This window comes from Eretmochelys imbricata, chromosome 14 (genome assembly GCF_965152235.1).
Source record: "Eretmochelys imbricata isolate rEreImb1 chromosome 14, rEreImb1.hap1, whole genome shotgun sequence".
Lineage (NCBI taxonomy): Eukaryota > Metazoa > Chordata > Testudines > Cheloniidae > Eretmochelys > Eretmochelys imbricata.
In genome coordinates this window covers 17,223,988-17,248,253 of record NC_135585.1, presented here as the reverse complement: position 1 = coordinate 17,248,253, position 24,266 = coordinate 17,223,988, and the positions used below count along the sequence as shown (strand labels likewise).

Below are 24,266 nucleotides of genomic sequence, written 5' to 3'. Positions count from 1 at the left end.
AAGGAGATGGAAAGAGTCCAGTTTGACTCTGGGAGCCCAAGCTGAGATTGCAGGGCTAGCAGTTAGAGAAAGCCATTGTGTTATTTGTAAAGAGAGCACATTTGATGAGTCACTGAAAGACAATATAAACTCGAATGATGCTGTTTTTATCATGTTAATTTTCCACAATAGAACAGCATTTTAACAGTAAACTTTTACATTTACATTTAAAAATCCATTTTAAAAGCTGTGACCTAAACACACTCTAACTGCACACATTTCTCACACTGATTAAAATGGGTATTTTATTATTATATAAAACACTAATGGATTGATGGGGGGGGAGAGGGGGAGAGGGATGCAGGACTTGCAAAAGCACCGGTGTGTCAGAGGGATGCTGGGAGCTAGCAAAGGCATTGTGATAAAAAAAGCTAAATAACAGAAGAGCCCTTGAATCACTGGAACGTTGTGACGTGTCCCCAGCAGTGCTGATTTTCACATCAAACTGAAGTCACATGAGCGCAGAGATCGGCTGTTCCATCTCCTCAGACCAAGAATTGGGAAATGCAGGTGCAAGAGAAGGACGGGTGGATTCATGAACAACCACAGATGTTTTGAATTTTTCAATTAAACACCCACCCGCTAAATTTAAAGTGCGGTTCTGCTCTGAAAAGTGAATGTGGAAAAATAAGCCTGTCCTACTTTGCCAATCTGTATCCTAGATGTATTCAGTAACATCTGCAAACTTCAGGGACTGAAATATGTTTTTACTGCTTTTAACTCCTCTTAGCCATGCAGAGTCAACATAGCTGCAGGAGAAGCAGCTGGAATTTTTTCTGGCTCATGTGTATCATCAAAACTGTTAACTTCGTATCAAATTGCAGAATCTGTTTTGTTGGAAATGCATGAGCCAGAAAGAAGCCAGCTTGACTCTCAGATCCCAGGGTGAATATGCAGGGCTTCTAGCTAGTAGAAAAACATCTTTTTAATTGTGAACTAAGCAGATTTGAACTGGAGTCAATAACTATGGAGCCTCATGGTGCTATTTTTACAGACATTTTTCAAAGAAAATCATACTTTAACAATCATTAAAGAAGCCTTCCAGCAATCCACAGGAACAATGGAATAAGCCATTATTGCTATTGTATGTGGCATTATCCCTTTAAGATCGAACCCCTGGAGTGATTTAGCATCTGCCAGAAGCAGAGATGGAGCAGGGCCCAGCGTTATTCAGCATTTTAAATCCAGGAATCCCTCTCCGCCCTTGTCCTTCTCTTTGGCTGTCTAGATTCAGGCATTTTTCCGAGTTCTCAAGAAGCCAGACAAAGGGCTGAAGTGTGTTTATGCCTAAGCCTGCATGTGATGCTGCATAAATACCATCTTTAAAGCCTCTCCCTGGAGTGGTGCATGTTTATAGCAGATCAGAACACAACTCCAATGTCACAGCATGGTTGAGAAACCTCTGCCACTAGCTTGGGAAACCAGGAGCATCACTGTACTCCACTAGTAAACTGTGTCTTCCCCCTGACCTTGCATCTACAGCGTCCAACTTGAACTGTGTCTGCTAATGCTTTGTACTTTGCTCCCAGAACTAATAGACCCATAGCACAACTGCCCTTGTCTATCTTCGGTGGTTAGTTTGCTTTTCTCCATCTACCACATATAGGTCAGTCTCTCATCATAACCCAGATGCTCCCAGTGAGACGAAGTATGGGTTCCTCCACTAATGCATCAAATGGCTCCCCCTTTCCTCTGCAATTCTGTTCATTTGGGCTATTAAAGATGTTACATGAATAGATTTCAGGATTAACACAGCTGTAATGACTAGAGCTGGCCAGAATTCTTTCCCCGCTGCAGAAAATTTCAGCTCTTCATTGAAAAACCAAACCTTTTGATTCAGAAATTTTCAATCAATCATTCGAAACCCTTTGTTTCCATTTGTGGAACCAAATCCAAAAATTTTGCTTTGGCTCAGTTTGACATTAAACTGGGTCCTCCAGAGCCGCCCTAGAGCATTGTGGGAATTGTAGTCCCAGTGCTTTATGTCTCTTCTCTTCACGAGTTGCCACAGTGCATCATGGGAAATGTAGTCTGGCTGGGAAGCCCAGCACAGCCCATGGAGGAGAATGGGGGCACGAGGCATCCAAACTACAACTCTTGTGAAGCACCATGAGACTCCAAATTAAAATGTGGGGGGGTTAGGCAAAAAAGTTTTTGATTTTTTTTTTGTGAAAAGAGTCTTCTTTCCATTAAGAATTTCAACTCTCTATTGAACATTCAACACCCAAAAATTGAGAAAAATTCTGAATTCAAGACATGAGTATTTTTTGTCGGCAGACTGATCCAATCAGAAACATAGCATATGACCTACTATACAATTTGAATCAAAACAACTTAAGTTTCGAAGTTAGATACTGACAACAAGCTACTTTTGACCCAACTACAGACTGAGAATTATTCACCAAAGCTATTAGGCAACTAATTTCAAACAACAAAATTACTTTGGAGAAATAATAAACTGGTCATGGATACATTGAGAACAGAGAAAGAGGAGAAAAACGTCAAGCTAATTATTTGCCCATCTCTGTGCATTTATCTACGTGTATTGTCCTCAACAGTGTTGGATCTGGACACCTGGTTATAGAGGGTTTTGTGACATTGTTCCTTTCCTGTGGCTCTGAATTTCCATGGATTTTAATTGCAACCTTACAACTCAAGTAACTCATTGAAAAGTAGGGAATCGTGTGTGTCTTCAGAGACTGGGAACTGGCATGTAGATGTGCTAATACTGAGCTCATTTTTGCTGCCTAAATCCTTCCTCATCCTCTTCCCCATGATGTTTTGTGAGGACCCAAAACTGGTTAGACTGCGAGGAAGGAGACCCTGGAACCCACTTAACCCACAAAGCAAAGTCTTAGGCTTCTGCTGGCCCCAACCCAAGGTCCTGCCAAAAGAAATCCACACTCCTTCATGGAAGCGGAGTGTGAAAAGAGACAGGTGGTTCCAAACATTAGCACAGAGCCTGATTAAATCAGCAGTTCAGGCTGCCAATCAGCCACAAATACCCGAAGTGAGCTGTAGCTCACGAAAGCTTATGCTCAAATAAATTTGTTAGTCTCTAAGGTGCCACAACTCCTCCTTTCCTTTTTGCAAATACTCTCCTGTATCTGCCTGAGATGCACTCAGGAAAGGAGTTGTGCTGGTGAGGAGAAGTCATTTTTTGCCCCTGTCAAGCAATCAAGCGAAGGAAGGGCAGGTTGGGGATCACTAAAGATTGCTTGTGTCAATCACCCTAATAATCGCAGCCGGATTAAAAAGACACTGCAGTATCTGCAGACGGTTTCCTTTCAGGCAGCAGATGTTTGTTTAACGGGCAGCTTGTTTGTGTGCAGCGCCTGCACGTCAAATCCTCCCTCGTCAATTATTGACTCGTGTCTCCAGCTTTGTGCTTCTTATTTACAAGGGCTGGTGTGGTCCTTAGTATCATAATGGAGTTAGACACATCCTCAGACAGCATGGAGTCCCCCCCATCGTCAGGGGGCAACGGAGACGCCCCTAAGGGAAGGCATATTAAAGCAGCACCACGTTGCCTCTATCCTATTTTTTCACTCGGTCAGACTGGAATAGCAGCTGGCAAACACTATCCTCTGGTGCAGACCATTGGTTCCGAGGTACACTCCATTCCAGTTGCCCTTTCATAAGAAGCTGCTGTCGACATAGAAGCACATTCTGGCTTAAACTGAGGGAGTAAGATGCCATCCTGATTTCACACTCTTGGTAGATGTTAGGTATTCCTAAGGTGCCTCTCACCTTCATCTCTCAGGGCCTTGGTATTTATTGCCCCTTTCATAGCACATGGCCCAAACAAGAAAGTGTGGCCCTGTCTACACTAGAGAAGTCAGTCTGAGAAGAGGTGCCACTTTCATGGTGAGTTCGGCTACACCAGTGGTAGCTACAGTGTAAGGGTGAGTGCAGAGAGAGCTGGATGCTCGGAGCAGGTTTTCACAACATGGGGCTCTGTGTCCTGTTTGTTCTACCCTCCCAGCACTAGCTGGCTGCTGCTGTAATAGGGCTATGCATTTGCTCTAGCAAGGAAGGAGAAATAACACAGCTGGACCAATCTCCCACCAGCCAGGTGTGGTATCAGGACAGGTTGCCACAAACTGACCCAGCCGAGCAAAATGTCCTTTATCTAGTTATCTTTATCATTAACTGGGTCCATCCAAGCAATAGCACATGTTGCCCTAGTGCATGACAAATGGCAATCCCTTTATTTAAGGGTAGTCACTGTGTGTTATTTATTACACTATCTTGACTGGACCAGAGGAAAGCTCAGACAGGTCAGCGACCCTTTCAATGAAGGGCCCCAGCTGTACACTTAATTTAAAGGGACACTGACAAAACAGTGCAGCTCAGTCTTTGACCTCTAGTGCCTCCTTATCTTTATCTTTCTGCAAGTTTCATTAAAGAAAAACAAACCAGGTGTTAAACCACACAGAGCAAAGTCGTGGTGATAGGCTCTCTACTCATGCATAGTGGTGGTGTGGGGGGTTGAGGGGAGAGAAGCATGTGTGGAGATGGAGATTAGCATGTCTTTAATGGGAGGACATGGGTTCAGTATTTCTATTTGTGGTTGTTCGTCACTTGTTGTTGAGACTTCAGGGAGCCCTTTATGGCGTTGGAATAACATGAGCGCCCATCATTCCATAGTGCTGTAATTCCTGAGTGGTGGAAATGCCTAGCAAAATCCAGAGCCCCTTTCAGGATTCAACCCATCATGTGGTGAAGAGATCTCATGTTATTTCTACTCCATTTATGGCTTCCTGAGGTATGAAAATCCCAAGAGAAATAGAAGCACAAATGCAGCACTATACAGCTTTATTGCACAGCCGTAGACATTCTCTCTCTCTCTCTCTCTCTATTTATTTGTTGGAAGAAATTTAGTTTTAAGCAGGTGAGAATCCAAGCAGTGGAAAAACAATGACAGTGCTGCTGAGTGTAGCTGCAGGGGCAGATGGCTAGTATGGCAGAGAAATGGTAGGGGTTTTAGACTTTAAAGAGATGAAAGGACACACTTTCTGCTGGAGAATACAAGGAACTGTTGCAGTGCACAAGTATGCAGGCCTATTGTCTGTCTTTAACCCTTTCACAGCTCTTCTGTGTCCCAATATGTCAGACTAGCATGGTTGAAAACGTGGAGACGAAACATTTTTTTGTGGAAAGAGGCCCGTCTCTAAACCGAAATGTTTTGTGAAATATATACATTGCACCAAAGGTGTCCAGGGAATGGTTTCCTCACAGAACATGACATTTTGATCCAACCCCCTCTCTCCCCCCCCCCCCCCCCGGCATTTCTACACAATTGTGTTTCATGAAAACCCTCAAAAGGTTTTCTTGTTTTCGTTCCAATGCAGAATGAAACCTGATTTAAAAGCCTCAAAAGTTTTCCCAAAATGGAATTGTAACTGTGTCTGGCCCTCTGTCAGACATCAGCCCTTGAGCTTTCCCCTCTCTCACCTCCTGAGCAATGTGATTGCACCACTACGCACCAAAGCCTGTGATCAACCTCTGCTGACTTTTTCTGCACCTATCCAAGAGAGGTGGGGAAATGCTTGTGAGAGAAGGAAATAAGCTTTTAATTCCATTCCATTTCCTTCCCTTCTAGATACGATTTTCTAATTCTCTGGGGGGATGGTGAACCTTGGAGTCTATGGATGAACTGGATGCAAGCTCCTCTTACATAATTAGGAGTTGAAGGTCAGGGCATATGTCAAGGTTCCTTCCCCACTCTGAACTCTAGGGTACAGATGTGGGGACTGCATGAAAACCTCCTAAGCTTACTTTTACCAGCTTAGGTTAAAACTTCTCCAAGGTACAAACTATTTTACCCTTTGCCCTTGGACTTCCACTGCCACCACCAAACTTTATCTGGGTTCCTGAAAAAACATAGTTTGGAAACGTCTTTCCCCCCAAAATCCTCCCAACCCTTGCACCCCACTTCCTGGGGAAGGTTTGGTAAAATCCTCACCAATTTGCACAGGTGACCACAGTCCCAAACCCTTGGATCTTAGAACAATGAAAAAGCATTCATTCAGTTTCCTTATAAGACGACTTTTAATAGAAGTAAAAAAGAATCACCTCTGTAAAATCAGAATGGTGAATACCTTACAGGGTAATTAGATTCAAAACATAGAGAATCCCTCTAGGCAAAACCTTAAGTTACAAAAAACACACACAGACAGAAATATTCATTCTATTCAGCACAGCTATTTTCTCAGCCATTTAAAGAAATCATAGTCTAACACATACCTAGCTAGATTACTTACTAAGTTCTAAGACTCCATTCCTGTTTTGTCTCCGGCAAAACAGACACAGACCCTTTGTTTTTCTCCCTCCTCCCAGCTTTTGAAAGTATCTTGTCTCCTCATTGGTCATTTTGGTCAGGTGCCAGCGAGGTTACCTTTAGCTTCTTAACCCTGTACAGGTGAAAGGATTTTTCCTCTGGCCAGGAGGGATTTTAAAGGGGTTTACCCTTCCCTTTATATTAATGACAGCACGTGTCAATGGAAAGGCAGTTGTCCCTGTATGTATTCCATAAGGACTCTCATTTATCCTAACTGTCCAGATGCTGAATTCATTTACATTAATGCAAACTCTGAGCCACACCTTTGAAAGCAGGGGGTTACTTTAGATGCATTGTTCTCTGTACTGTGATGGGCTGCCATTAGGTGTTACTGATTAACTCACCTACCACAAAACTGGCCCTAGGAAGAGTTAAGATGCCAAATAACTGCAGCAGAGAAGTAGTTTGAGAGGCCTAGTGGATTAATTCACTCTACCTCGGCCATCATGGCCACACACTGAAAACTGCCAAGCTCCTTTGTGTTGAAAAGGCTCCAGAGCAGGGAAGAGAGGGAGGGTTAACAGGAAGGTTATGGAGCCTCAGATGAAGAGTTCCTAGGTGAAAAACACAGGGAGACTGTGAGCTGCAGCACAGCTGCTGGGTGTGAAAGAGTCAGCTTTGCCGTGAGATCATTCAGGTGTCCCTAGAGAGAAGCAGTGACAAGAGCTGCTTTCTCTAGGACAGGTTCCTGGCTGCTACCAGCCCTACATCATGTAACAGCCTGGTGGGACCTGGGCCTGCCAGGTAAGGGGTGTGATCAGACCCCCCCAGACACACCGACCACCCACCCCAAGGATCTTGACACTACGCTGTCATTCAGGAGCACACGCTTTTCTCCTTCTTAAACGATCCACAGTCAGCACCTCACAGCGCCCCCTTTACCTCCCCCGACTACCTTAAGCCATCTCGCCTGGTGCCAGCCAATCGGGTGGCTTTAACACACACGGGGTGGGTGGTACAGCCCAGCAGCATGGTCCCCAAGCAGTAAGAGTAGGATCTTGCACTCTAAGTGCTGTTGAGAAAGACACAGGCCACTGAAATTCACAAGAGTTTGAGCCGCGACGACTTGGAGCCTGTTTCCGCCATACTGACATCGGCTTCTATGGGAGCTGAAAGAGCAGTTGTAGGGGCTGGCAGCAGCAGCAGCGACAAACCTATTGTAAATTTCAGCCCCTGGGAGCTAACAACTACAGGGCTTAGCATCTGCTGGGGGTGGGGAAATGGGAGAGCGCACATGATCAGAGAAAGGAACATAGGAGCAGAGAAAGAAGCACTTTGCCATTAGGGTACAAGGTGGAAGCCAGCCCCAAACAGCGGTGACTGAACATTGCTACCATTGGTTGGTTGCTCCGCACCCTGTGTGAAGTCAGGCTGGTGGTATCTGACTGGGCACTGGACAGAGGTGGACATCACTGAACATGGCTTCCTCCAGGGCAGTCTCTGTAGAGAGGCCAAAGATTTACTTGGTGATGGAAAGTGAACTCCTGTCGCATCCCTTGCGCTGGTCCCTTCAGGGGGCAGCTTGAGGCAGGGACAGGGAAGCTGTCTGCCCAGTTCTGTGGGTAGAAGGCTTCCGCCTGCAGGGCCATTACAACCTCCTCCTGAGCTCACAAAGAGAATGGATCCACTGAATGGCTTTTGCTATCCAGCCCTATGTCCTAAGGAGTCCTCAAATAGAAGCCCCAGTGCCGCGTCCCAGGAGCGCCAATGCAGCCATCAGTCAGAGGCAAGCAAGCTGTCAGAAGGAGCCCTGTGGTCTGAAAGGAAAGCCTCGGGGACCAGCCTCGGTGGGCTCTCTGAGCTCCAAGAAGACAGACTCCATCTGGTTTCAAAATTGGACGAGCAGGGCTGACGTTCCAGGCTCCTGGACGTGACTAGGGGGAAGGAATGAAAATAAAGAAGCTTTCCATCTAAGTCAGTGAGGTCAGAGGCAGAGAAAAATTAGTCTTTTACCAGCCAACCGATGCCCTTCTGTGTCAGCAATCTGTGACTCTGTCTCTTGGCCACAACCCAGCACTGAAATGAGCCAAACTCCCTTCGGAGCTTCTTTTATATATTTCAGAGACAGTGCTGCATATGGCTGATGGAGGTTATAGGCAAGAGGTCTCTCGGAGGGGGACTCTCACATCGCAGTGTGGAATGAGCACATTTTCATCTTGCTGAACTTCAAAGAAATTTAACCACTTCATGCCCTGTGGCTCAGGAGAACCCTGTCAGCACTCATGCCTTGCACGTTAGGAAGCCCAGCTGTAGGCATGAAAGGGTTAATTACCTCTCCATGTCGATGGCTGTGCAGTAATTATAATAGCTGCGTGTTGAAAAGAGCTAATAATCCTTAATGTGGATCTTATATTTATAGCTAGCCTCTCATCCTAATGGATCTTAAAACACGTTATTAACTGGCTGTAAAAACGGTTTCTATTATGTAGAAGTCACTTCACCTACCGCAGAAGCACAACGAGTTCTGCAGTATGTCAACTGTTAAACAGTGCCCAGCAAAACTACACAATAGATTAAGACGGCAAGTGGAAAGGATACTGTATCCAAATTCTAACTGCATGGGGAATTTCAGAGATGCAGACTAATTTCCTGTGCTGGAATTTGGCCAGGACATCAGTGCTAACACCCCTAATCTTAAATAACCGCTGAGGACACAACGTACCTGAGCATTTCACTATAGGCTTAGGTAGCATCCCTCCCCCTCTGATGCCTGGAAAGGGACATGGTGTTTGAATAGCCCATCATATACTGACATCCCCAGACCTGGCCCCATCCTGTGAATTTAGACAGCTGTCTCAATAAGAGAGAAGAAATCTGGGGACAGTCCCGTGGGGATGCACTCCTTTTGTGTATCCAATTTCTGTTGAATGGCATGTTTGCTCCACAGACAGCCACAACTATGCCAAACCTAAAGACTCATTTGGCAGATCCAGCATCTCATCACGTTCCCACTGATGGAGACCATGCTGTGGTCTTCAGGGATGTTCTTACATAGGCAGGGGGAGCAAGCACCTTGGAAAGAAACTGCAGGTTACTCAAACGTTTGCCTACTGGGAACCACGTCTCCTGGATACCAGCCCTCCATTTGCCATCATGCAAATCATCTCTTTTCCGATCCACCATCTCAACTTCTGACACAACTACAGTAACTGCTTCTACTGTGATTACAGTGATTATAACGGGATTACAGAAAATATGTAGAGCCAGATTTTCAGAGTCCTGCACCCACCAGCTGTCATTCTTCTCCATGGGCAGTGCTGGGTGTTGAGCCGTTCTGAAAGTGTGGCCAAAAGTCTGGCAGAGCTCTTCTGAAATCCCCTACCCAGTTGTGGTTTCTGGGCATTTTTGAAAAATTGGCTCTCAATGAATTTTCAGGATGGGATTTTCAAAAGCATTCAGAGATGGCCTAATTCTGCTTCCACTGAAGTCAGTGCAAGTTTTACATTTGGCCTCAATGAGGTTAGCGTTTGGCCGATGCCAAGAGCTTTTGAAAAATCTCACCCTTAGTGGCCTACAGTTCCAAAAGTAACTCCTGAGGTTGAGTGCCTCTGTTTTTTTGGAGCCCCCGTTTGAGACACCCAGGCTCTAATTTTCAGATACCTGGGAATGCATAACACTGGCTGCAGTCCATTGATGGACATATTTGCAGTCACAAACTGAAGTGATTTGGAATCGCGGGTGCTCAGCACGTCAGAAAATTAGGATTGGGTGGTTCAGGCTGGGCACCAAAATACTGAGTCACCCCTAGCCAGTGAACACTTTTGAAAATGGAAAGCAGTTTCATTAAGGAAATTTAGCAGCTGGACACAAGGAGAAGGAGCCAGCACCATCGGACAGGCTGGCTCTCAACAGGACACCACCCCGCTCTTCCCCCCTCCAACCCAAGAAGTGCTCCAAGAACCACAGTTTGAAAGCTGCTGCTTAAGGCCCCAGTTCAGGAAAGCACTTAAGCCAGTGATTAACTTTAAACAGGTGCTTCAATCCCATTGACTTCAGCATGTCTGAAAGAGCTTTCCTCAATAAAGATGCTGTCCTGAATTGGGCCATAAGAAAGAGACATGAAAGCAGATGCAATTGCTCTCTATAAATACATCAGGAGGGCCAACAGTGGGAAGAAGAGCATTTAAGTTAAGGACAGTTTTGGCACAAGAACAAATGGGTATGATCTGACCATGAATAAGTGAAGGCTGGAAATTAGAAGGTTTTTAAGTCGTCAGAAGAGTGATGTTCTGGAGCAGCCTATCCACAGGAGTGGAGGCTCTGTAATAATTGATCAGGCCTACTTTAATTGTAAGCCTAACTGGTGCAAGGTGGGTGAAGGTTCATGAGTGGTCACGATTACCGTCATAAAAAAATTTGAGAGAGACAAAAAGATTTAAACAGAGGTTCTACTGGTATCACTCCAAGACTATGTTAAGATTATGACTGATAAACAAGAGGAGAGGAGGACTGGAAATCAATGGAGTAGAATTGATGCTTCCAAAATTAGGCCTAATTTGTGGGCAAAATGAGAGGATGGACCATTCCACCTCGCCCTTTTTGGGGCCCATGAAGAAAGGCTTTGGGGGAGGAAAGAGTGAACTTCTGCCACCATCATGGCTGCAGCAGAAGGATTTTTACTGGGACACCCAGACCTTGATACTCCAGTGGGGATGCTTGATTAGCATTGCCACACAAGGACCCCAGTCTGATATATGTGAGACCCCATTCTGACTTCCCTTCCCTTGTGTGTCTCCTTCCATTCCCCATTATCTTCCTCTTGTCCTCTCCCTCTCTCTCTCTGCTTTTCACCGTGTCCTGAAATCAACCATACTACACGGCACCAGCCAACAACAAGATGAAATGGCCCAGCCAGCTCTGCTTGGCTGAGAAGGACCAGTGAAGGAAAGTGACCCAACTAACCAGATGATGTCCCTGACTGGGGAGGTAGGCCAGGATCCAGAGCACAGCTCTAGTGACCATCCTGCCAGCCCCAAGCATCCATCTGTGACTGACAAGCTGCCCTGTATCCTCAGAACATCAAGATGTATTTCCCCCATCTTTACTATCCTCTTTCTTCTCTCCCTTCTGTGTCTGTTTTGTCAAAAGCAGGAAAGTGTCATTCTCAACTCAAACTTAAATAGAACTAATCCTTTCTTCTCCACCAAGAAAGGTTGTTTGACAGAATAAGAGACGTTAACCAATATGCACCCTCTTTAATAAGAAAGAGGCTGATAGGTTTGGATTAAGTTTGTTTGCATACTCACTCAAGTTTGGTTTTAATAGTTTTTGCTGTGTTTTAACTCTTCTTTTTTTGTGTATTTCAATTAATACATTTCTATCCTCTGACATGAAGTTCCTAGTGTGTGTTTGCCATGGTATTAAGCAGGCTGAGGTTTCTGTAGTCCAAACTTTGTATAAAACTGTTTAAAGTTGGACAGTGACAACTTTGGTTCTTTAGACCCATTTATTCCATCTATATTATTAGAACAGGAGCATACAACCTAACTAGTTTTAAGATGGATCTTGATAAAATTTATGGATGGGATTATATGACATGGTTACTGGTTTCAAGTTGATGATCCAGGAGGGCCTATGTCCTAAAACTACCGTATTAGAACAGACCTACGATTTGGGCTCCATGTCTGTCACAGAGGTCATGGACTCCATGACTTTCCGCAACCTCCATGACTTCTGTAGCGGCCAGTGTGGCTGAACCCAGGGCCACTCCAGGGACAGTCACACCGGCTCCGCAGCCAGCTGCTCAGGCTGCCCCACAGCCAGCCACACCGGCCACTGCTTGGGCAGCCCCAGGGACTGCCTGAACAGCGGTTCTGGAAGTGGCGGGAGCAGCCACAGCACAGCGACCCCCAGCAGCAGTCCCAAAGGTAGCTGGAGGAGCAGCAGCAGCAGCGGCGGTGTGGGGAGGGGAGGACAGCCCCAGAGCACTGCCCCCCATGTCCCCTCCAACAGCACCCCCCACCCCGCCAGTGGCCCCCGGGGGCCCACCCAGCAGTGACTCTCCCAGCAGTGCTCCCCCCAGAGCAGTGCTCCCCCCCAGCTAAGATTAGTCAGGGGTATTTATAGTATAAGCCATGGACAGGTCAAGGGTATGAATTTTTGTTTATTGTCCGTGACCTGTCCGTGACTTTTATTAAAAATACCCATGACTAAATCGTAGCCTTACCTCTGATCAATCTATTGCAATAGTGTGTCTCTGGCACTGGCCAATGCTTATTGCTTCAGGCAATGACATACAGCCATGTGCAATGTGGGGGGATGTGTTGTACTAAACTCTAGGGAGATCTCGGTTGATGGTCATTAGTTTATGCCCTGATGTATGAGAATCAAAAGCCTTTTTAATTATAACCTAGCTAGAGCAACTGCAGGTTGTGACAGACCGTGCCTCAAAATGGCACCCTGTATCCCCCATATTCATCATCCATATATGGTTGTGATATTTCATACAAAGCATGCCATGTAAAGTATCATATGAAAGGTCATGATCTGCTGAAACCTGCTGTTCTGTCCAAATATATGTATCATTAGTATGTATAATGTTATGAGGTTTTGCTGTATGGCTGTTACTGAAATATGCTGTAAGTTTGCTAGTGACATACAAAGGACCCCTGCCCAGGAGGATGCTCCAAAACCATTAAATCAGCAGGGGAGTTGTCATCAGGGGATTTACAATTCAATGACAGTTGCTCAAGTCCACAATGGGGGTTTACTCAATCACTATGACTCAGCAAAGCCCACCAGGATGTGTCTGGGCAAGTCTTCCAGTCACATGAATGGAGGGTATAAAATAAGGAAGAATTGTAGCAGGTCTTGGCCTTTCTCCTCTCCCATCTATGTTGGCAGCATCAAGAACGCTGAGAAGATGAAGATTTCATCTGAGGAGACTGCTCAAGTCTTCAGGGAAGAAGTCTGTATATTACGAACTGTAACATCCAGTGGGCTGAGAAAATTGCTGATCTAAATACTGCCTAACATACTAAGATTTAGATTGTGTGTTTTTCTTTTATTTTCTTTGGTAACTTTCTCTGATCTTTTATGCCTACCACTTATAATCACCTAAAATCTATCTTTCTGTAGTTAATAAATCTATTTTATACTTTACTTAAAACAGTGTAGTTAGGCTGATGTGCTTGGGAAATCTCAGCTCAGGTACAAAAGCTAGCGCATGTCCTCTCCACATTGAGAGAGGGGCAGACTGGGTAATAAACTTACCCTGGTCAGGCTTCTGACCAGCGCAAGATGGTATAGTCCAAGGGTACAAAACTGGAGAAGTGGGGGGGGATTGGCTGGTGCCTCTCTATTGTTAGTTCATGAGTCGCTGGGAGAAGCATTTACCCATGTAACTCAGCTGGATGTGTCCCTGCCTGTGGATGTCTGTATAAGTGCAGTACCTGCCAGAGGTTTGCAGCTTGTCACAGCATCACAGGGTGAGAGGGAGCCCAGACTGGTGGGACAGAGGGCTCAGCAGTACACCAGTTCCAGGTTGCACCCCAGGGACCCTGTCACACAGATGATATTCTGATCCATATCTAATCACTTTTTAAAACTTACTATTTAACTCTGATAACATCCTGTAGCAGCAAGTTCCACCAGCTAATCATACATTGCAATTGAAAACAAGAGACAGCACCTGCAAAGGGCAAAGTCCTGATGCCAGAGAAGGCAGATGGAATTCTAATGACTACCCCGATCAACAACAGTTTGAGCTCTTGCAATTATCTCAGATCATTAAATGACATTTTTTGTTTTAAGTCAAAAACTCTGCCCCGAGACAGCTTTTCCCAATGGTAGAACAACAAAAGACAAAAATAGACTCGGGGGGGTGGGAGGGACAAAAACCCCACACATTTTAAGTTACAAGGGGAAAAAAATAAGACTCTCATGTCTAGGATCGTTCCCAAAGTGTCATCTATATGCAAAATGTTGATCGTTTTCTTTTTTTAATCCTGATTTTGGTTTGCAGAACCAATTCTCTCAGTGACCATTTCATAACAAAGGAAGCTCCCAGTGTTTATTCCACAGCTGAGGATTAGGATAAAATAACTTGCATTTCAGAAGGTGTTTCTAGAAAAAAGCAACAAAGTTGCTGCTGCTTCAGATCATCAAGAGTAGAATCCCTCTGAAGACTGATTATTGGCACATGGAACAAGCTCATGGTTCTTAGCAAGAACCGCCTAGAAGATGACATTATAAAATCAACAGAATTAACTGGAGGACTGTGACAGTCTATTTTTCTGCTTCCCTTCTTCTGCCTCATGTCTCTCTTCGTTTAAGGTTTGATTTGCTGTTCAGATGGCTCTGAAGCTGAGGAGGCTTTGAGGTGTGTCTGAAGCATTTTCTGACACTTCCTCCAGCTACTTCATTTCACCCTTTGCACCCCTTCTGCCCTCAGCAGCTCCCATACAGACTCTCAGATCGTGGTGTGTGACTGGGATGGCAATCTTTACGAGGGAGAAGTGTCCAGTCTCAAGCCCTACTAAAATGCTCCAGGATTTAACTTAGGGCTGTGATTTTCAAAGTTGCTTTGGGGAAATGGATACCCTGCTGGAATTGGGTGTGCAAATCTCTTAGGAGGCTTTTAAAAATCTCAGCCTAGATTTCCATGGCAAGTATTGTATTTTAATTAAATCCTGGGGTTAAATCCTGACCTCAGTAATGTCAATGGGATTTCTCTCATACTTCAATGGGGCCAGGATTTCACCCGAACAATTTGCTTAAAACCAACATGAGGTCTGATCCTGCACCCCTTACTCACATGGATAATTACAGTGGTCCTAATACTGCAAACGCCTAAGCACATCCATAAATTTACTCATTGAACACAAAGTAAGAGTTATGTACACGCATATGTGTCTGCAGGATGGGGCCCAAGAGAATGAATATGTGAATAAGGATTACTTATGTGATTAAGGATTGTGGGATCAAGCCCTTGTTATCAAGCCCAGACATGTAATGGGCAAACCTGAACACACACAACAGTCATTTTATTTATAAAGCAACACAGACCCCAGCATATTTGGAGCTGGGAATGCTGCTCAGTTGAAATACAATAGCTATAAATCAATAATGAGCATTTCTGAAGGGCCCATTAAATCAGGAACTTTAATGAACAAACACGGAGAAGAAAAGCACCAGGTACCTTACTCTGCACTCCTCACTCAGGCAAAAAACCCATTGAAGTCAATGGGAATTAGTAGTGCTCAGCTCTTCTCCGGATCAGATGCTAGGGGCCTGGTTCGACATAGCACTTCAACATGTGCTTGGGCATTTTACTGAATCAGGGCTTAGATGAGTTAATAGATAAATCCAATGTTGTTAGAAGGACAGGAACTGCACTATGCAAGGGCCAGCAGTAATTAATACAACTAGTCAGGAATTGGGTGTAGGAATGACTTTTCCATCAGGGGGAAATTGAAATGATGGCTCCCTAGCAGCCCACCTGAAAGGCTCCTAATGAGTTCAAAAGTCTTCCAGGTGAGCAGCTGGCAAGCCAGAAAACTCCATTTCAGTTCTCTCAAAATTACTATCAGGTGGGTACCCAAATGATTGTCACCATACTTGAGGAGTAGTTATTGCTGTTAAAGAGTAATGGGTCATTAAGAAGAGACAAAGGGGAGCAGATAACAGTCTTCAAATATGTTAAGGGATGTTATAAAGAGGACGGAGATCAATTGCTGTCCTACCGTCAGTGGACATGAAGTAGTAGTAATGGGCTTAATCTGCAGCAAGGGAGGTTTAGGTTGCCTATTAGGAAAAACTCTTACACTAAGGGTAGCTAAGCACTTAATAGGCTTCCAAGGAAGGTTGTGGAATCCCCATTGTTGGAGGTTTTTGAGAGCAGATTGGACAAAAATGCCTGTCAGGGATGGTCTAGATTTACTTGGTCCTGAGGTTTACTCAGCACAGGGGTCTGGACTCAGTGACCTCTTGGGGTCCTTTTAAGCCCTACATTTCTCTTGTTCCTTGAAGGTGCAGATTGCTGGGGTGCTCCTTACAAGCTTACAAGGCCAGTGACATTAGCACACCTCTTTGTACTTGGCTTCTGATAATCATTTTGCACTTACAGCAAGTGTTGCAACTAGTGGTATTTCATTGGGATCTGTAATGCATGTTAATTGAATATCTATTGAGGCTTGATAAAACTGTAATAAGATATGGATACATTTCTGTTATTGTCAACCCTCTTTACATTAAATATGCTCTTAATAATCCATCACTCCTCACGCAGAATACAGGCCCTCTCCCTGAATTCTAAATGAACTGCAGAAGTCATGTACCACAGGACCTGATTCTGGCCCTACAGGCATTGGTGCAAATCACAGGTAACTCTAAGCTCAGCAGAATTACCCTGTTGCAAAGCCAGCAAAAGCAGGTTCAGAATCAAGCCCCAGTTTTCAAAATGGTCTAAGTTCAGCCTCCCATTGAGTTACTGTGTTTTGTGCCCACATGTAGTTTTGCAGGGGCAAATAGCCATTGGTGTTGGCATAGCAGCACTGTGCCCAGCTCCCTTATCTCCAGGCTCAGTCACCTAGTTAGATATTGAGGCATCAGGTACCATGGTGATGGGCACAGTATAAGAACATGAATAGAAGAAAATATCTGAGCCCTATGAAATGTATCCCTGAATTACTTGTGCCTGACAAGTCCTGAGTACAAAAATCAGAGGCCATTTCTGACAATCAGGCCCTCACCAAAGAGATTCATTCATACCCTGGAAAAGTTTTTGTTTATAAAATTCTGTACACATTGCAACAGCTAGAGCCCCTCAGACAAGAAAAATAGGGAGACAACCCCATCCACAATCAATACACTAGAATGAAGTCAACAGTGGGTGGGGGCTTAATTCTGCTCCAGATTACATGACATAAAGCCCAAGTAAGCCTATTGACTTCAGTGAGTTTACACTGCTGTAACTGACAGCAACATTTGGCCCTGGGTCTTTGAGTTCCTTTCAAGTAGTTCTTTCTCTACCATCACCCACCTGAAAGCTGCAGGAAAAGTTACTGTTAATTTGAGACAGCAGGGACTCTCATTTCTGACCTGCAGTTCCTCCAAGAGCTCTATAACTGATGGTGAAAACCAAAGGCAAGTCTTAACCAATGAAGAAAAACTTTATGTTGAATTCTTTACTGAGCTTTCTAATTAGGTGGTAACTTTCCTAGACAGAGTTACAGAACTAAGACCCAGGGATACAAGAGTGGATAACGATTGACAATTCCCATTAGAGTCAACATTCACTCCTTTTTCCAGGTACAGGAAAGGGAACCAAAGCTTCATCTCTTCCTACCTGCCACTATAAGAAAATTGGACCATTACAATATAAGCCACCCAACAGATAGTGGGTGAAGTTTGTCCCTATACAAAGAGTCCACAGAAGATTCACCACTTAAGCCCCAGGGTTTGATGGTGACCCAGTGTGACGAAGTGAAGTTTTTCACCTTGTTATGTTGCATGTGAATCTTACCGTCCTATACTAATACTGTGTGTAGCTCAGTTTCCCTGAGTACTGCACCAATGCCTAGGCAGTGGGAATTGGGTGTGTGACTTTTGCTGAGGCCCTCAGGGCAGGTGAGGCTGCCCAGCTGCCTGCATGTAAGGTATGGCCAATGCCCTTCATAACCTGAGACCCAGGAGAGGGAGGCGACCAGGTGACACTTTGCCAGGAAGCAGGACAAAGACCAGAGGAGAAGCCAAGTGCGTGGCAGAGGCCAGGCAGTGGGGTCCAGGACAGTCTCCTGTCTGGGACTCGGAGATGGGGGTGTCCAGGGCATCTGGCCTGGGGTCCCTCCCCAAGATGGACTTTGCTCAAAGTCACTGATTTATGTGCTAGCAAGTTCTGCTCTACACTGTGTACCTGTCGACTAATAAACCTTCCACTTCACAATGCTGGCTGAGAGTCACTACTGACCATGGAGTTGGGGTACAGGGCCCTCTGGCTTCCCCAGAAGCCCCGCCCGGGCAGACTCGCTGCTGGAAGCACATGGTGTGGAAGGGGATGCTGAATGCTCCAAGGTCAGACCCAGGAAGGCCGAAGTGGTGTAAGCTTCTTGCCCTGGTGACAGTGTGCTTAGAGAGAGGAGGCTCCCCCAGAGTCCTGACTGGCTTCATATAGAGGAGTTCCAGAGCATCGCCCTGGTAACTCCGGGACATGCAGCATAAGTGTAAATCAGGATTATCTCTACTGAAGTCCAGAGAGTTAACACCAGTGCAAAAATGGTGCTAGCAAGAGGAGGCTCAAGACTCATGACTGAGCATTTTCCCTCACTTCATCTGCTAGAATCTTTGAAATGACCCACTCCAGAGAAGGGCTGTGCCATGGGCTCCTAGGAAATGGTCCGGCAATGGGCCTGTTGAATTTATTATACCAAATTCTTCTCCCCAGTTTAATGGTATAAATTGGAGGTCATTTCATTCAAGTCCAGGAAGGCCCTATGGTTCTACACTGATGTAACCAAGAATAGAATTTGGCCCAGAGAACAAACTCCATGGATTGAAGTATATTGTAGAAAGGGAAGGAAGGAAGGGATGGACTTGAGTTTCTCTCATCCTGAAGATGAAGCAGTGATCAGACCCTTACTGTACAGTCACTCAGCCAATTACAGCCACCCGAGGAGCTATGGGAGACTTAAGTGGTACATGACCAGCTGCACAGGGCTGAATTTCTTTTACTGCCAAACCGACTTATTTTCAGCTGTGCTAGTTGTAGGGCAGGGGACACTTCACATCACCTCTACACTTCTCCAACCCCAGGGCTGCAGGGAGTCAGTTCAGAGCTTGAAGGTTGCTTTAATTTACAAACACCTGCAGCAGCCTCTAGGGACTGGATACTCCAGGGTTGCAGAGAAGAATCTCCAGTTAGCAACTTAGGGTACGTCCATACTGCAGAAGAAGGCATGTTCTTAACTGTCCTTGGCTGACACCATTAGCTAACTCTAGTTAAAATAGCAGTGAAGACACAGCAACTCTGCTTTTAACTCAGGTTAGCAGCTCGGTTCAAGCCTATAGGGGAACTGGGGATTGCATTCTAGCTGCTAACCCAAGCTGCCATGTCTTCGCTGTGATTTTAACCCACATTAAGATCACACCTTTTTCCTCCATGTAAACAGACCCGCAGGTGAGCTCTTGGAGTGGCACAAAGAAGCCTTATTATGACTAAGGAGCTGACCCAACAGTCTAGGCAGCTGGTGATCAAACTAAGCTGGGATGGCTGGGGCTGCCAGTCTGTTGAATGAGGGACCCTGCTAGAACTTGCCTGTGTTTAAATATAACACCTTTCGCTGCTTTGCCTGGAAGCTGCATCCCAAATAGGTTATGGTGCTTGGAAGAGAAGTCTTGTTGGGAGGAAAAAAATTAGTCACAGAGCATCTGTCATCACGTGATGAGAGCCAGTGTACTCTGACTCCAGCGGTTACTGTTACAAAGGCCACTACATGGCTAGTGACCACAAGACATGCTCACACCCATCTGTGGGAGACATGGGTCTGTCTCTAAAGGGAGACAACCTGACTTCAGTGAAATGTGCAAGACCGAACGGGAAGGCATTGATGTCCCAGCGTTCTATTGCTCAGACTACCACCAGCCAAGTAAACACTAATCCCTTGGCCTGGTCTATACTACGAGTTTATGTTGGATTTAGCAGCATTAAATCCGAATTAACCCTGCACCCGTCCACACAATGAAGCCATTTTTTCGACATAAAGGGCTCTTAAAACCGATTTCTATACTCCTCCCCAATGAGGGGATTAGCACTGAAATCGACATTGCCGTTTCGAATTAGGGTTAGTGCGGATGCAATTCAAAGGTCTTGGCCTCCGGGAGCTATCCCACAGTGCACCATTGTGACTGCTCTGGACAGCACTCTGAACTCGGATGCACTGGCCAGGTGTAAGGAAAAGCCCCGGGAACTTTTAAATCTCATTTCCTGTTTGGCCAGGCGAGCTCATCAGCACAGGTGACCATGCAGTCCCAGAATCGAAAAAGAGCTCCAGTATGGACCGAATGGGAGGTACTGGATCTGATCGCTGTATGGGGAGAGGAATCCGTGCTATCAGAACTACGTTCCAAAAGACTAAATGCCAAAACATTTCAAAAAATCTCAGAGGCCATGAGGGACAGAGGCTACATCAGGGATGCAACACAGTGCAGCATTAAACTTAAGGAGCTCAGACAAGCGTACCAGAAAACCAAAGAATCAAACGGACGCTCCGGGACAGAGCCCCAGACATGCCGCTTCTACGCTGAGCTGCATGCAATTCCAGTGAGGGCCGCCACCGCTACCCCACGTTTGTCCGTGTACTCTGAGGATGGGATACTCTCCGCCATGGCTGAGGATTTTGCAGATGGGGAAGATGAGGAGGAGGACGATGAGCTTGGGGACAGCACACAACACACCGTTCTCCCTGACAGCCAGGATCTTTTTATCACCCTGACTGAAATACCCGCCCAACCCAACGAAGCTGGAGAAGGGACCTCTGGTGAGTGTATCTTTTTAAATATAATACATGTTATAAAAGCAAGCGTTTTTCAATGATTAAGTAGCCCTGAGGACTTGGGATGCATTCGTGGCCAGTACTGCTACTGGAAATGTCTGTTAACGTGTCTGGGGATGGAGCGGAAATCTTCTAGGGACATCTCCATGAAGCTCTCCTGGAGGTACTCTAAAGGCCTTTGCAGAAGGTTTCTGGGGAGAGCAGCCTTATTCTGTCCTCCATGGTAGGACACTTTACCACGCCATGCTAGTAGCAAGTAATCTGGTATCATTGCATGACAAAGCCTGGCAGCGTATGGTTCTGGTGTTTGCTGGCATTCAAGCAACATCCGTTCTTTATCTCTCTGTGTTATCCTCAGACGAGTGATATCGTTCATGGTAACCTGGTTGAAATAGGGGAATTTGATTAAGGGGACATTCAGAGGTGGCTGTTCCTACTGGGCTCTTTGCCTGTGGCTGAAAATAAATCCTCCCCGCAGTTAGCCACGCGGTGGGAGGGGGGGCCATTGGCACTGAGCTGTTCGCGTTTGGCTAGCAGGGATCTTCCCCGATACCAGCCAGGTGGTGGGGGGAGGGGAAAAGTGATCATCCCAGAGAATTGGATGGGGGGAGGGGGTTAGTTTGGTTTCTGCTGCTGCACGTTAACAGGAAAACTGCAGCAGTAAATGGCCAACTCAAAGGGCTTTGCTTGGTATGGGAAAGGAGGGGGCTGCTGTTATGAAGGTTGCAGAAGCTGAAAGACTATGGCTTATCCCTCATCACTTAGGCTTCTGGCTGAAATGGGGGATTTTAGTCTGAGGCCTCCTCACTCAGTTAATGAGGGGTGATGTGTTTATCACTCCAGTTAGGAGAGAGCATGTGTGTGTGTGAGGGGGTGTCTTTCCTTTGCTCCAGGACTGTCTTCTGGCCTGACCAAATGTACCTTGGCTATCCCAGGCTCTGGATTGGGCCACCTCTCTTGAAAAGTTCTCCTTTCCCTGCTATTTCATTTGGACCCAAAGTACTTAACAGTCCAGAGGTAAATTGCAACAAAAACAAACAAGCATCTGTTTTTTATCCAGAGCTAAATTCAATGACATGAGCAAGCTGGAGCATTCTTTGTGATGGACTTCAGAAAGGTCCAGCAGAAACTCCATTCAGCAAGTAGTACTGAGTCACAACACTCAAATACAATGCACACATAGGGTTGCCAACTTTCTAATCACACAAAACCAAACACCCCTGCCCCGCCAGTGAGAGCTGCAGAGCTGGCGCTGGGGGCGGGGGCAGTGCGCGGAGCCTCCCTGGCCACCCCAGCGCCTACGGGCCGCAGGGACCTGGCGGCCGCTTCAGGAGGCAGCACACAGCCAGCGCAGGTAGGGAGCCTGCCTTAGCCCCAGGCCCCTGCTGCACCACTGACCGGACTTTCAACAGCCCGGTCGGCAGTGCCGACTGGAGCTGCCAGGGTCTCTTTTTGACCAGGCATTTCGGTCGAAAACCGGACACCTGGCAACCCCATGCACACTGTCAGAACAAGCTCCCATTGGTTGATCAGTGGTCATGGGGGCGGAGTATTTCTACTTAGGAAATGCCAATTGACCCTTTTACAGGGATGATGACATGTATCATATATAGGGTAGCACTATCCGCCCACCTGTCCCCTTTTCTGAAGCTACTGCTACACTCTTTACTGTAGCAAAACCATCACTGATGTCACCAATAGATTTTAGTGGATCAAGGCTACTGGAGTGTGGCAGCTTTTGGCCTGCACGGCTACATAGTACCCCTGCCATATGCTCATCCCACTAGTTAATGCATGTAGGCCTTGCTGGAGGCCTAGGCATAAACTAAGAGTATGAAGCGAAGTAGGCCTTGTCAGTAATATAACTGGTATTGGCTAACCAAGTAAGCGCATCTAACCAGAGAGGATGGTACAAGAACACCCAGAGTTCTCAAGTAACCACATAAACCAATTCCCATGAGATTATACAGGAACACACCGACCCCTTATAAGATAAGGATGGGATGACAGGATAATGGATGAGGAGGTTTTGTTTGAACTAGCAGGTACAAGATACCAGGGTGATAACAAACAACATATGGAGCATAATATGTCATTTATTTGTATCCCTGTATAAAAGGAGAAGTCATGGGAGGGGCATACATCGGTTGAGGGGACAGCATCCTGTTTGCTGACTGATCCTTTACCTTGTCACGGGCATACACGTGTTAGTGTCCCTGTGAGCTACTGGACAGGGCTCCAGTACCGTGCTTTGCAGACAGTAAACCTGGCCGAGCACCTTCGTCACTGATCCGAGCCTGTGGTCTCTCTTTCTGAACAGCACCGAGGTCTGCTGAATCAACACGCTGTGCACTCTGCTGGTGCAGCTTACACTGGAGCTCCGAGAATAGCAGCATTAACAACTCTACAGCACCAGCAACATGCCACAGCACTAACGACATGCACCATCCTCAACTCCCCATCAGCTGTGCCATCCAGCACCCAATTCTCTCTCCATCCTCCCACATTTCTGCTGCGCTGCAGCCCCATCTCCTGACCCCTCAGTCCATTATGGGAGGTGAGCAGGGGCAACAAGAACTCACCCCACAAACAGATGAGCAGGATCCCTACATGGCCTGGGTAGGGGGGTGGAGGGTGGATCAGGGCAGGAGGCAACCAGAGGTTGGAGGTGTCAGGAATACACAGGGCTGAGGAAAAGAAGGGAATGGGTTACATCCCTTCAATCCTAGGAGCTGCCCTTGTGCAACACTTCTCCCAGTGAGCTTCTCCATTAGAATCAGAACACTTCACCTATTCCCCCTCCATCCTCTATAGAGTACTTTTACGGGTATTAAAATTTAACACACACACACACACACACACACAGTTGATCCACTAGTTTCCCATCATAGTATCTCCTTTTGAGACAAAAAAAATAAAATGGCAAAAACATCACTCTCCACACTTTCACTCCCTGGCGACCAAACCTGTCTACAACCACAAAGCCTTCCACAGTCCTGAGCCAGAGCCTCCAGTGCTGTAAGCTGGCACAGTCAATGGAGCTACAACAGCATACATGAACAGAGGATCTAGCCCAGGCGTGGGCAAACTTTTTGGCCTGAGGGCCACCTCGGGGTTCCTAAACAGTATGGAGGGCCAGTGTAGAGTGTTAAATTGCTCCCCATAGGAATATGGTACATACGGTGTACTACTTACAGCTGCCAGTCCTGGTGCTCCATAAGTAGCACATTGCTACAGGGAGCAATTTAACACACTACATCTGGTGGCTCTCACAGCCCCACTGCCCGGCAGGTGCTTGCAGCCCAGCCACCCAGACTCCTAGCGGCACTGCCAGATAAGGCTGCTGGGGAGGGGCTGGGGGCTAGCTTCCCCAGCCGGGAGCTGAAGGGCCAGCC

General features: G+C 46.2%; 1 protein-coding gene across 2 annotated transcripts in view; it reads right to left on the bottom strand.

Moving 5' to 3' along the window:
- MGAT5B (alpha-1,6-mannosylglycoprotein 6-beta-N-acetylglucosaminyltransferase B) overlaps window positions 1-24,266 on the bottom strand; it is a 172,470-nt gene that overhangs the window by 136,083 nt on the left and 12,121 nt on the right. The gene's annotated exons all lie outside the window — the stretch shown is intronic.